Source organism: Mytilus californianus, unplaced genomic scaffold, assembly GCF_021869535.1.
Source record: "Mytilus californianus isolate M0D057914Y unplaced genomic scaffold, xbMytCali1.0.p SCAF_12, whole genome shotgun sequence".
Lineage (NCBI taxonomy): Eukaryota > Metazoa > Mollusca > Bivalvia > Mytilida > Mytilidae > Mytilus > Mytilus californianus.
In genome coordinates, this window is record NW_026262604.1 from 18,373,152 (window position 1) to 18,388,500 (window position 15,349).

The window sequence follows — 15,349 nt, forward strand, 5'->3', positions numbered from 1 at the left end:
TCACGCCAATGGACCAGTCCTGATGAATCGAAAAAATAGAAAAATCCTCCAGCTAAAGGACATAGATTTGTTGTGAAAGTTTTTTTTAAAAGGATGCGATTTAATTTTTAAGAGTATGAGCACAGATGGACGAGATTACCACACAGAAATGAATGGTAAAGTATTTGAAAAATTTGTTTTGAAGAATTTGTTCGCAAATATAAAGAAGTCATATTGACAATACCAAAATGCTGTAAATTTCACTCAACGACATTCATGTGGTAGAGGGGGGAGTTCAAACTTGAGAAGACTTGAAGAAAAAAATATATCGCATTATACATCTGGATAATTAATTTATAACATGATCCCCTCGTCAACCAATGTCTTCAAATAAGGCAAGTATTTCATTACAATTCTAAACGAATCTGATGTTCAGTGGTTGATGTGGTTCATAAGTGTTTCTCGTTTCTCGTTTTACATATAGATTAGACTGGTCGATTTCCTATTTAAATGGTTTTACACTAGTCATTTTGAGGCTATAGCTTGCTGGTCGGTGTGAGCCAAGGCTCCGCCTTGAAGGTCGTATTTTGACCTATAATAGTTAACTTTTATAAATTGTAACTTGGATGGAGAGTTGTCTCATTGGCACTACCACATCTTCTTCTATCTATTTACAATTTAACCTGCACACTTCCTACAAAACCCAACAAATTCTGTTCGGTGTGAGTCAAGGCTCCGTGTTGAAGGCCGTACCTTGACCTATAATGGTTTACTTTTATAAATTGTTACTTGGATGGAGAGTTGCCTCATTGGCACTCATTTTATATCTTCCTATATCAAATTAGTAATAAAAGAATCAATACTTTAAATTGAAATTTACGGAGTGCACTTTTTATCAGTCATCCGAATTTTTAGTAAATATCTAATTTCTTCACTGCAACTCGAATTCATGAACGATTATTGGTGAAATTCAAGTTATCTTCGTAATGCTTTTGAATCATTCATTCATTAATGACTTTCAAAGCCCCATTGAGTAATGTAATCTATTTCGCAGAGGTCAGTTCTTATTTGTTGAGAAAGGTAAAATGCCAGCTGAAAGATCAGACAATTCTAGTCAATTAAGATCGGAGTCGGACGTAACTGCGCCGAGCGGGGTTCAACTCGTAACCTCGGTGTTGATAGATTATTGATACAGTAGTTTAACTACTTTTAAAACAATGAGGCCCTGTAATGAGATGGGTTTTTTCCAAAAATGTGAAATATAAATATTTTAAAATTGATTTAAAGTTACTTATTCAAACAACCCTCTTCATAAGCAAATCAAAACAAACAGTACTTGTGGAACAATATATAAAAAAATGCAATCTTGATTATGTCAATGAAGAATATATTGAAACATTGTATTATAGGTGGTGCACTATTTTGTCTCTCCTGTTGCCATGTGTTCAGAAAAAAATGTCGGGTTATTTAGAAAAGGTTTCGATAAAATTTTAAACTTGTTTTTTCCTAACCAATGTGATGGTTTTCAAGAATAAAAACTTATTTTATAATATTTTATGTGAAATGATAGATTATTTGTCAAATTTATATGTTGTACTGAAAAATGCCTCTAAATAGTACATTGATTGATTGTTTGTGTCTTAACGCCACTCTTGGGCTTTTTCGTGGTGACCAGTTTTTATTGGTGGAGGAAGCCGGAGTGTCCGGAAAAAACTGACAATCCTAGTCAATTAAGATTATAGTCTAGTGCACCCGAACGAGCGGGGTTCGATCTCACAACCTCAGTAGTGACTGGCTAGTGAATACAGTAATAGAACTACTTAGACCACTTAGCAATCGTGGCCCCTGTAGTTAATACATATATTTGTAACAACATAGATATTACAAAAGGATACTGTAAATTAAGAAATTATTGCGTGAATTCATTATTGCGATTTTATCATTTTAGACTAAAATGTGATTTTAATTTTTGCGATATTCAGAAAAATCCTGCTTGATTCATATAAAAAATACGAGTTTTAATTATTGCGATTGTAACCCTGTCGCATTTTTCGCAATAATAAACACATCTACAGTAACCACTATTTTTTTTCAGTAAATGTTTTGAAACTTTTTCGGTTGCTTTGAGTAGTTCAATATTCATAGAGAGAACAATTTAACGGTTGATATAAGTAGCAGCTACATAACGGACATGACCTGCATGTACGCTGATCCAATCTAGTTTTGTAGAAAAAATATTACAGATGATAACAAAGAAGCTGCGATTTCTCGTTAGCGTTATTATTCTAAAACAAAGTCCCTTTTGCAGCTAACAAGGCACATAAATTTCGAAAAAAGGACTTAAATCTATTCTTGTCTGATCAATATAGATCTAAATCGTGTTTATTATTAATGTTCTGACTTATAAATTCTACAAACTTTCATTTAAAACACTGACAGTTGCATGTTTCTTCAGAAATAAAACTTTAAGAATAGGTGTACTGAAAATTCGACATATTTTTAAAATTACCCAGAAACAATCATTTATTACCCAGATACACTCATTTATTAAAAGATATAAAATAACAGACAGCACAACACTCTTGACCTCCTTCATCAAATAATGATGTGTGTAGTTTTCGTGTAGAATCAATTGAAGTAATGTTACATTTTTGTTTGTAAAAGAAGACGTTAGATATCCGTTTACGACAGTTACTCAACAACACATCAACCAATGACATTGATAGTTCACTTCACATTTTTTAGCAAAAGGTAGTGATTTACAGTGGTTATAAAAAAACTTCCAGAATTTTAGTGAATAAATTAAAAAGAAGCAACATGTATCAAATGACGAATATTTTCATCATTGAAACACTTGTGTCCGGTTATTTTGTCATTGTACTGGACAGTATGAACACAAAAATATCAAAACTCTCCTATCGACCTAATTTTGCAACTTCTAATAAACAGTAAGATATAACATGACATGCATAAGAAACAGAATTCTTAGATGTTTATTGTTTATGCACAGGAAATTTGACAGGGTTAAACTGGTTTTGAATTTATCAGCCATTACTGTTTTAATATTGATTGGTGGACTTGAAAATGTGTTTGTCTTAGAGGCCTTACTTCTTGGTGTCATGTTGTTCTCTTCATGATATCACTAAGTCAAATTTATGAAATTTAATTTCTGTAAACAAACAACAATCCTTATAACCAATGCAGGTAACTCAGCAAGGAAAAACAATCGGTGATTTAAATTACCACTCTTATCGTGTATTCGTCTCGTCAAATATTGATGTTAAAAATTTAAAGCCTTATAAAAAGGTATATGAGTTAAAAATATAATTTGTTGAAATACAAATAAAAATAACCCATTGTGGAATTGAAGTGATCTGGTACACAGACGATAAAAAAATATCGATTTGAAATTTAATTCTCATTTAGATTATAATTTAAAAATAAAGGATGATACATAGAAGTTATATCTGTAACACACAACATACATACAGTAACTATTCTCAATAACAATATCTTACATATGAAGGTAATCAACTGATATTAATTGATTAGCATACATTTCATTTCTATGTGTTCAATCATTATCAATAAAAAGTTTCATAAATGAGTTGCAGAAAATGTTTCGTTATACATTTTAACGTAATACTTTCTTCTCTTCAATCTCATGTATTGTATACAATATTTATTCTATTTTCTTGTTTTGATGATGACCTCAATTACTCAAGTACAACACGAACTATAACCAAAACGGAAGCACTGTTTACGCAGTTTAACAAATACGCTTCGGTCGGTGCTGTTTTTTTTTTTGTTTTTTTTTTATTCAAACAAAATTTATAAGTTAAATTTTGTTTCGATATATACGAAAGAGTAACATATATGTCCGGCTTCATATTTGTGCCTTTCCTAAAATCTGTGTTCTAATAAATTATCTCTTATCATTGTCTAATGAAGGTATGACACTCAAATATGTGGTCCTTGGTTAATTTTGATCCATAGACTTTCATTCGTATCATTCGTATTACTTTATTATTAATATGATTATAGACAGACTTACACAGAATGCAGCCAGTTGGAGCATGTAATCCTACCTTAATTTGAGATCGTTGTTAGACAGCACATTGTTATATGTTCTGTAAGAATCAAGTTGAAAGGGCTTCACTAATCAAATTGGTCCAAGGCACATATTTCAAATGACAAAAAAAAAAACAAAAGACACCAATCTTGTTTACACTGTATTCCGTGCAGACTTCTTTTCCTATTTCACGAACAAACAAACAAAAAGAAGTTATAGCGTATGTGTCTACATTGAGAAAATTATGTTTTTTAATATTATGATTTATTTTGCTGTTACGATACTCTTTTTTTTAAATGATTTAAAAAAAAATTATAGTACGGCTAACTTTAACAAAAATACAAAAAGTAAACGTATTTTTTTTTTTTTTTTTTTTAATACGAATGAAACTGCAAACGCCTATGTAGAGGTGATGAACAGCGGTTCCCTGATTCAATATTCCCTCCTGGTGCTCGAAATTCCGTCCACCTAACTCCCGACAAAAATCGATCGATGAATTTTTCTAGCATATCCTTTTGTAATCCCCTTCTTTTCCTGCCCCCTTCCTTCCCTTGGTTTCCGCCCCCTCACTCGTTAACTTTTCAACAGCCTTTACTGATATATATTTAGTTGAAATATGAAAGTTTTAGAAAAGGATAGATATTTGTATCGTATAAGTTTCTTACGTACTTAAGTAAACTTAAAATACGCCTGGTTTGCAAACGCTATCTTCTAATCGATATTGTATTTATGATCTTTTACGCCAAAGAACGCAACTAAATATGAAGTCAGGAATTTGAGCAGGTTTATTATCTCCCGTTACTTCACCTAGCGGTAGTTTACGACTCTTCTGTTGCGTATAGAATTATTGATCTTGCCAACCTGCATACAAGATGTTAAAATGTCGGATCAAAACTTGTCTATGAATGTGATCTTAAAGCTATACGCGAAATTATGAAAGGTAAGATAATTTACTTAATTTAATTTAATTCGAGAAGTATATAATTTGAACGACAAATATAGGTCTTCTATTACACTTTGATTTTAATTACCTTTAACATTGTTTAAATAAGAATAGTCAAAAGTACTGGAAATCAATTTCTCGATTTCAATTTAAGGTTGATGCATCATTTTATGTATATATGAGTATTCAATTAAAAACGTAACAGACCCGAGATAGTACTTTATCATATCTATTCAGATCTACACTAAATATGAATTAAGAACGACAGAAAACTTTGAAAATGAAAATTTAATTATTAATCATATTGATTTTAATCGACACCAGGTGAATTAAAAAGCATGGCTATAATACCGATATTGTAATTGTACAATTGATTATAGTTGGTTCTAAAAGAGTGCTTTATATCAAGGTTTGAAAATCAATTAAGCCTCAATCATTTGATATTAGAATATAGTGATTATTCATCAAACATTTTAACCCCGGCGGCTCACATTCGTTGTGTGTCTATTTCAAGCCAGGAAACTAGTCTAGAGGTCGCCTTTTGTGGCTGTCTGGCATTATTGAATTTCTATTAATGTCATTAGCTTTAATCAGGCCGTATCCTTTATTCGCAATGGTTCAGAGTCTGTCATACCTTTATCTTACTTTATGCTGTTAGAAGCCTTAGTGGCTGAGTGGTCTAAGTAATTCATCTACAGTGATATATAGCCTGCCACTACTGATGTTAAAGGTTCGAACCTCGCGCGCGGCAATATGTTCGACATTGTTCTTAATTGACTAGGTTTGCCTATTTTCTTCCGAAGGTGGATAATTATCCACATGTTCATCGCTTCCATCAGTAACAACTGGCCGCCCTGAAAGTAATATTAAACACAAACATTTATTCAATCGACCATAAGCAATTATTAAGGTATCATACTCATCAAGTATTCTACTTGACACTCTCCTTCGCATCGTGATACATTTACGAGGAACTGAATGCGGTTTACAAAATAGAAATTATTTGTGAAAATATATGGGCATACAAATAAGTATGAGAATAATGGTGTGTTAAAATTTCAACAGTAGAAAATAATTGGCCATTATATACTGCAACAAAGAACAGAAGACCCTATCATCTTGACCCTTATGTTTGACATATAAGAATTCGTATAGAAAACTGAAAATAATGAGAGTTGAAATGATAATAATTTAGAATGGAAATGACGGATAATGTGTAAACGATTCGATAAACAACAAAATAGGCATACACAAATAAAAAAAGAATGAGAAAAATAAAATGGTGCGATTAAATTTCTAGAGAGATAAGTAGAGAATAACAGACCATTAACTACTAGAAAGAAAAGAAAAGTATACGTCAGAAACCAGACCCTCATTTACAACATAATAGAATTCTAGACATTGAAATGATAAAATGAGCCTTTAAAAGGAAGATATTGATTTAAATTAACATGACGTAATTAGTTTCTGAAAAAGCTGATGAAATATTCATACGTAGTTAATAGAATTTCGGTATAAATTTCTGTTTGACATTAGGATTTGCGTTACAAAAATAATATGTAGTTTATTGGTCGTCTTTGTGTTCCTTACTCCTAAACGAAATTTCGCTATTGACCTGGCACGCTACTAACGCAAGTGAGAGTAAAGTCAGGAATTGGAGCAGATTTATTATCTCCCGTTATTTCCCCTAGCGGTAGTTAACAACTAACTGTTACGTAAGTACGAAAACAATTATAGATGTTGATAACTTGTTTACAAATTGCTTAAATTGTGGATCAAATTGATTCCATTGAACGTGATCATGAAGATCTGCGCAAAAAAATGAAAGGTAAGATGTATAACTCAATTTAATTCAATTCGACAATTATTTTGTTTTAACGACAACATGTAGGTCACCTTTTACACTTTGATTTTAATAACCTTAAAGCATTGTTCTTAAACAATGAGTCAAAAGAACTAGTTATCAATTCGACTTTAATTTTTGGTCGATGCATTTTTTTATGTACGGAAAATTATGCAATGAAATACTTATCCGATGTTCTTCAGATCTACACTTTACGAATTTAAAACGACAGAAAACTTTGAAAAAGAAAATTTAATTGATGATACACATTATAATCTGAAATAGGTCAATTGTAAAGTTTGGCTATAATACCAATATAAAAATTGCACCATTGATTATAATTGGTTTAAAAAGAGTACTTTATATCAAGGTTTGAAACTCAATTAGGCTACAATAAATTGATATCAGAATTGAACTATATATCAAATATGTTTAACCTCGGTCTCCTTTTGTTGCTGTCTTGAAAAATTGATTTTCGTTTATGTCAATACCCTAAATCAGGCCGTATCCTCTTACGAATTGGTTCAAAGTCGATGAACGAATTCCATAAGAAAATATTACCAGACATATGTAGAACAAGTATTAAATTTCTGTATATGCTGATATGGAGTTTATCTTTAGCTATTTAGAAAAGAAAATTTTTATTTAGAACAAACAACCAGGGCGATTCCAAATTTCAATAAAATATGCCTACAGGCATAAAACAATGACCTGTATAAGGTAATAATTACCACGTTTAAAAGTTCTGCAGTTAAAGTTTTATATTGCATATTATTATTTGATTTTACATATAGTGATCGTGTGGTAGTTGATTAAAAAGAATTCTAATATGACGTGCTTCTTTCGCTTTTTAAACAACACCGTGATAAAATTCTCGATATACCTAAACTTAGCGTAGACTCAGAGATATACATAATAATGGATGTTACAATATACCTCCCACGTAAATCCAGATGTATTGGAACCTATTTGCAAACGATTTGCCGATTTTATTGTTTTAAAAATTGCAATTAAAAAAAAAGAGAACTTTTATTCTTATTCGAATGCATAATAAAAAGAATTAATGCACAAGAGCTCGGAGAAATCAACAAAATCAAAATTAAAAAAAATTCCGCGAAAGTCTATTAATGTTTTTGGCGCATTTAGGTCATTTCAAAACATGACGTCATACACATGAAAACGCTAGAGTTGAAGGTTTTCCGTTAGTTGAACCATTGAAATTCATATAATATTGTATTATAATGGAATTTTTGAGGTAGGTTTCAGTTTATTTTCTATTCTATTGCATTATTCGGATATTTACTGATTTCAGCAAGTCAACATGGCAGCTCCTTAGTTACTAAATATCAACTTGGGATTTGACAGTAGCTTACGAGAAAAACTTGCAAATTAAAATGGCAAATGTTTGGTTTGAATATTAAAAGAATTAGACAGATTTTTTTCTAGCGGTTATTAACGAAATAATCCTTGCAAGCTACCAATTTATTAGAATATTTGAGCTTTATTTAACAGGGAGTAAAACAGAATAGCCACATACACGGCAAACCCATCCTCGCTCAGGATAAAATTCGATTATCACGGCCTAGGCTATGTGTAAATTTCCAAAAAATCTATGGCTTCCATGATTTATTTCTTAAACAATCATTCCCCATTATTAGACTGAGAGTACACAGAGAATTTCGTCAACGTACAGTTTATCTTTCGACACAACTAATGTAAGATCTGTTAATTTATTGCTACAATAAAGGCATATTAGGTGAAATAAACTTTTACTTCATCTAAGGCTACGTCACGCACTGACGCCAACCCTAGATACAATAGGCAAAATGCGACGTCGTAACTCCCGCGGTATTCACCTCATCCTCCAATCCTGTAGTTGCAGATCAGCAAAATATAATAACACTTATGATCAAATAGTTTCCTCGTTGTCAACTATTTTCAAATAACTACTGTCCGGTCAAACGCGATATTGAAACTATTGTGTACTTATTTTGTAGAGAAATGATTATAGAGGTATAATACAATATCGTGGTGATACACATCGTATATGAGACCTATTAGGAACCGTAATATGTATGATATTTGGATATTCGTTTTTACGTTCAACACACACCACTCACAAAAAGTAAAACTTGTTATTGTCTGTCAAGAACATTCCATTTCAGTTAAATATTCAGCTCCTTAACTGGTTTGTGATGAGCTAAATTTAAATTACAATTTATAAGACCAGTAGACATACCCGTTTTTGTAATAACATTGATTGACAGGTAAGGAAATAAATAACTATAATTTTTACAAATGAATATAAACTTGACAGGGTACCGAAATATCATAAATAATTTGTAAAAAGTTATGTAGGGATCGAGTGTAGGGATGCACAAGATATTATATCAATTAAATTAACAGTCAAGGTAATTTGTTTGGCAAACTTAAATAGCTTATAGTTAGTATTATGTCCAAGACGATTTCAACGTCCCGATTATCAATTTCCCATTTCTCAGCAGTAACATACCCTCTGCCCCATCGTATGGTGTTTACCTCAGTTGATACGTTATGTTCGTGCATGTTCACACTATATGGACTTCATTTACAGGAGTGTGCTCCTTACGCAGAAACTGCTCAAACACAGTTATGAGGAGGGGGGATTAAAAATGATACTCCGTAAATTTTATGGACACCATCACGAATTGGTTGGTCCATACGATGTGTCTTTGTCTAAACTAACTAAGGACATGTTTTCCACGTCTTAGATTATGGTTTACCGAATATGACTTTTTTACTGAGTATGAATTCGCATTGCTATAAGACGTGTCTCAGTTTTTGTTTATCCAGCGTTCATGTATTTAGTTACGAGGATTATTTGTAATTTTGATCGGATATTTTTTTGTGTCTTATCGTATGTAGTTCTTATTTTGTTTTTTTTTTAATTTTCTGTTTGTATGTAAAAGTAAAGATAATTAATCACCCAGTTCATTTGTATGAATTTAGTTTAAAGCAACTTTGTGCACATTATTTATTTGTTTTACACAGTTTGATTTGGTAGAAAGGCCGACATACTTATTTGCACAATTACTAACACAATTCTATATTAATATTCTTGTAATTGTTATAAAATACACCAAATAACAAAACAGCGGTTTACTACTGTTGCCTTTATTTAAAGAATTTCCGCATTTAATTATTATGATATCTAGAAGAAGGAAAAAAGCAAATTAGATTAAGTTAAAAAGAAATGGCATGTACATAATTTATTTGAATGGACATACAGTTGAACAAGTCTGAAATAGCTAAATATGTCAATATATAAAAAAAGATATATTTCTGTCTAAGATTATTGACTGAGAGATGTTGAGATGAAGGAAAACAACTTACAGAAAATGGAACAGGAAACAAAGATAGAACAAAAAAAAATATATTACCAAATCATTTTATAGCTAAGAAAAAAATGACTAATATATTTGTGATATTGGTATAAAGATATCGTGATGTGTCAGTGTGCTAGTTTTAACACAGAAAGATTGTCCAAATCAACAATACATCAGCCGTAGTTGTACTTATCATTAAAATTATATGCCATATTGATAAATCATTTCATTTGGAAACTCAAAATTGATTGTATGAATCGAATTAAAAAGGGTAACGCAGAACCCTGTGTCTAGCCTTCTATCACTATTGACAGAGTGAAATTATAATGTTGACTGCCAAAAAACTAAGTTTTTTTATCAGTAAATATGTATAAACTACGAAAATGAATTTATTATTCAGATGCTATTTAATGATCCTGATGTAGCTTGTATCAAAATTTCGAAAACAGTCTTTAAAGGTTTGAAAATGGAGTTCAAGTTTTACAATCTTATCTTAACAATCAAGTTCAATTATCCATGTTATCGGTAAAAAACTGTAAAATAAAAATATTTCAAAAAATTTGCTTCAGGCATTTTCTTTCAATGATAAGAAAAATAGGCGTCTGTCAAAGATTTAAAAAATCTATGAATGTTTGAAAAACATCCTGATGTCTCAAATACATTAATCCCATTTTATCTTCATGTTCATTAAAAAGATAAGTGTTCCACTGAACTGATATGAGAACAGTTGATCACTTTATGGTAAAAGCATGAAACTTGGCACAATGAAAGGTTAAGGGGTATAAACAAAATTGAGATATGAAGCCACGTAAAAAAATATCAAAAATGAACGCCAAATTAAAGATGGCCGACATAAGAGACATCGATTACAAAAACAAACATTTGATGAAGTCTACCAATATTCTGAGTTTGAAGATACCACAAATTTAAGGAAATACATTTAAGACATGTAATTAATTATTTTTTCAACTTTAAAAAATACACACTTAATCAAAATGGCGTCCAAATTCAAAATGACACCGTACAAAATATTAAAGTTTGAAGGTATTTATATATATTCACTATCAATAATAAATAGAAAGTTAACTGATCATGAGATGTAGACATAGGCCTACAGTGTAATAATTATACCAGGGGACAAAGATCACGTTTTTAAAATGGCGGCAACATTCAAAATGGCGCCGTAGAAAATGTAAAAATTTGACGTTTTTTTGTGTAATAATGTGGTAAAAATGATACACAAATAATAAAACATTTATTTGGATACCAATACCAACGAATGTATCATATTTTTGTAAGAGATGACATAAACAATGAAATAAAAATTGCCGATACCATAAAAAATAGCGTCTTTGACAAGCTCTAAATTTTCAGTTTTAGTTAATATGTACATGACTTCCGAAAATGTATCATGGAAAAATATGTACTAAACCCTATAAAGAAACAAGACAAGTATTATATTTTTCAAAATCGGTGCGAAAATAAAAATGGCACATCAAAAGTAATTATTTGACTTACAACTTTATAGAACACATTCAAATTATTGATCATCAAAATAAGATTTAAATGCGGGATAATCAATTTTTGCACAGTCTTAATCAGTTTCACTCTCACAGTCCGGTGAGTGATTACATAATGGTTTGCATTTCAATGCTGCTTTCAAGCTTTTGCATGACCCTCGACATAATATCGTACAGCTGCAGTTGATTAGCTCTTAACATGACACCGCAGCTTTTGCATGCACTGACCAGAATGGCACCCATGTATCATTAAGTTTTTGCCAACCAGATGAATCTGGTGATGGCATACCAGGATTTGCGACAACATAATAACCCTAAACACCACTTACTTGATAAAAGAGGGGCGAAAGTTACCAGAGGGAAAGTCAAACTCATAGATTGAAAATAAACTGACAACGCCATGGCTAAAAAAATAAAAAGACCAACAGACAAATAATAGTACAAAAGTCACAACATAGAAAACTAAAGACTAAGCAACACGAACCCCACCAAAAACCGGGGGTGATCTCCACACAATTTCTGTCAACCAATGTTCTGTGAATTTTTTGATTCGATTTTGATAAATAAAGCATATTACGTTGATGAATTGGCACCGTCGTGAATAGTTGGTGTGATTCAAAGCAAAGAACCAAGGGATAATCTTCGTGAGAGCTTCTAGATATACAAAGAAGGTAGTCTCACATATAGACCTTACAAATATCTATTATATATTATAGCTCTCTTTCCACTGGTATATATGGTTTGCTGAATCTCAATACAGCTGATTCGAATACATGTTTTGTTAAAAAGGGACTGTCTTTCACCGACATTTATATTAGCTTCAGATTGGTCAAACGTTTGCAAAACTGCTTGAACGTCCTTCTACATATGTTGTTATAAAACATACTGGTTTCGTGAAATGAATCTTTTAATGATATACTGCTTTGATTATGGTCAATGCTGTCTGCATCAGACGAAGTTAATATATTTTGTAGTAGCTGGGAAGGGCATACAATACCTTTATGAAAATAACGACAATAAGTATCAGTTGCCATTAAAGTAGACAGGTCTAAAACTCTGTCATAGGAAACAGATTCCCAAGTTGCTTTTCAAATCGAGTCCTGAGACTCCATATGAGAGTTAATTCCCTTTTTGTATTTGACATTTGTGATATATAAATTTACCTAATGACCTGTAAGTGATAGAGACCAAGGGTATGTCATTAAGTTTTTTTTTATCTTATGGAAGCTGTTAAATGACGTTACTTTTGTGATTCCATGACTGCAAGCTAATCAATCATTAACTTACTAAGTGATGAATTTGCATGTGTTACTGTTTTTGAATAGTTTAATCAATGTATGTATAATAACAATTTAAACTAAATTTTCAAGAATCAAAGATAAAAAGCACAATTTCTGAAACATTGTATAATAAAAAAAAAAGTACAAAACAAGCTAGCCGATAAAGTAGGCAACGGCTTTATGGAATTGTTTGAGAAATTTGTTTTTTTTTTTCCAAATTTTGGTACTCAAAGTTTAAAAAACATGGAACAAGTTGTCAACCTAAAACACACACACTGTATATATAGATTGCAAAAATGTTGAAACTGTGCATTAGATTTTAAGTCATTATTTGAGGTTTTTGTTCAAATTTTGCAGACTGTAGTTTTCAACACAGATCATATTCCTGAAACTTCACAGATAGTTCGCAAATATATGTAAATTTAACACTTACCATTGTCAAATTATTTTTTTTTTTTTTTATTTTTTTTTTCTCGAAATGTGAAACAAGTTGTACCAAAATGTACGTTGGTAATGTTTAAGACCCAATAAAATAATAAGAACATATAACATGTTTTCAATAGTTTAAAGCCATTATAAACATTATGATGAAAGCATAATCATGATTAAAACATTTTTCTATTTGGTTTTATAATATTTGTTTGTAAAAATTATCCACAAGGTCAAATATTCAGCATTGTTTTTTTTTTTATTATTTTCCCTAGTTTCTATATATATTTTTTACAGACTTTGTTTCTACCACAGAATAAGAGCATAAAACAAGAATGTTCTTCAGGTTCCTGTTACTGGTATGTATTAAACTGCAATAACTACATTAATATATCATTCACAGATCTTGCCACTATGAATAATAAAAATTAGGGTTTAATTTTTCGGACGCTTCTTTTGAACTCCAATTCAAATAATCAACATTATTAAAAAAATGATTACAACGAATGCTAACGTATGCTCATTTTAAGATTGAGAATTAGAGAAACGAAATATTTAAACTACTAATCAAACATAATTATTCAACAAAACTAACTGTGTTAAGCAATTTTGTATTTCTAAAATCGTTTTTCTTGTCAGTTGTGCTAAACATATACTATTATAAATTCAAAAGTTTTACACATAAGAGAGAATTTAGCCCTTCTTAAATATTTGCATTGCCATTAATTGAAGTTTAATAACCATGTATATTTTAGATTCACGTATGTAGAGCCTTTCCATTACAATGCCCAGAACCAGCACAGTGGTCAATTCGAGCAAGAGGTCTGTGTCCACAACCATCAAAGTATTCCTGCCTCAAGAATGATCTAATTGACGGATTTTCTGAAAATTGCACAATATCTGATTTCCAGGCGCCAGGTAAGCTCATGCTGAGAGACAAAACCTGTATTTTGTTTCAAAAAAAACCCCGACTAGAATGCAAGTCAACTCCGCACTGGTTATTAAACTTCAAAAAAAAAGTAATTCTACTTGTTGATCATTAGTCAAGGTAAATAAAGCCAAAAGTCATAAATCGATTGAGAGAAAACAAATCCGGGTTACAAACTAAAATCGAAAGAAACAATTCAACTTTAAGAGGACAACAACTGCCATATTCCTGACTTGGTACATACACCACTAAACCACTAAACTACACCTCATTCTTGGAAATTTGTTAGATAAAAACTTAAAATTATAATCCAATAAATACCGAACTCCACAGAAATTTCAAAACCGAAAGTCCATTATCAAATGAAAAAATCAAAGCTCAAACACATCAGGAATGGAAGATACATGTCATATCCCTGTCTTAGAACACGATACAGACTTACAAATTATAAGGAATTATCTAGTAAATAAGTGTTTGTCCAAATGTATCATTTTAAGTATGCCCATATCAGCAATTATAAAAGACTCAGTTTTAACGATTATTTTCAAATGACAATACTAGGTAAAATGAATACTTGTTATACAAACTATGTATTATGACATATTCAATCTAGGTAGAAAAGGTGTTCTTCGTGGAGGATTAGATGCAGATATTTGTTCGCAGGAGAGGTACCATCCATGGCCTATAAAATTTTATACAAATGTTAGTACCAACTGTATCTTTCTTAAGTCTGTATGCAATGAAGAAGGACAAGTGGTATATAGTCATGGAAATCAGAATACAGATAGTACTTGCAGGTGTGACTATACGAGAGGTTACGACTTCCTCGAAAACACCCGAAATCCATGTTACTGTGTGCCATCAGAAGAAGATTGTTCATGTTATTTAAAGACATGCATTGACAAAACTTACCTTTTATCACCAGGTAAGAATGGAGAGTCAATCTGTAGAATGTAATTATCATTTATATTTTTAATTAGAAGGAATAGT

At 31.1% G+C, this 15,349-nt stretch overlaps 1 long non-coding RNA gene across 1 annotated transcript; it reads left to right on the forward strand.

Moving 5' to 3' along the window:
- Positions 1-4,925: 4,925 nt before the first annotated feature.
- LOC127721482 (uncharacterized) lies at positions 4,926-15,101 on the forward strand. Its single transcript, XR_007991267.1, has 4 exons — positions 4,926-4,991; positions 13,729-13,790; positions 14,187-14,349; positions 14,973-15,101. It is a non-coding gene; the product is annotated as an uncharacterized LOC127721482 (long non-coding RNA).
- Positions 15,102-15,349: the final 248 nt, after the last annotated feature.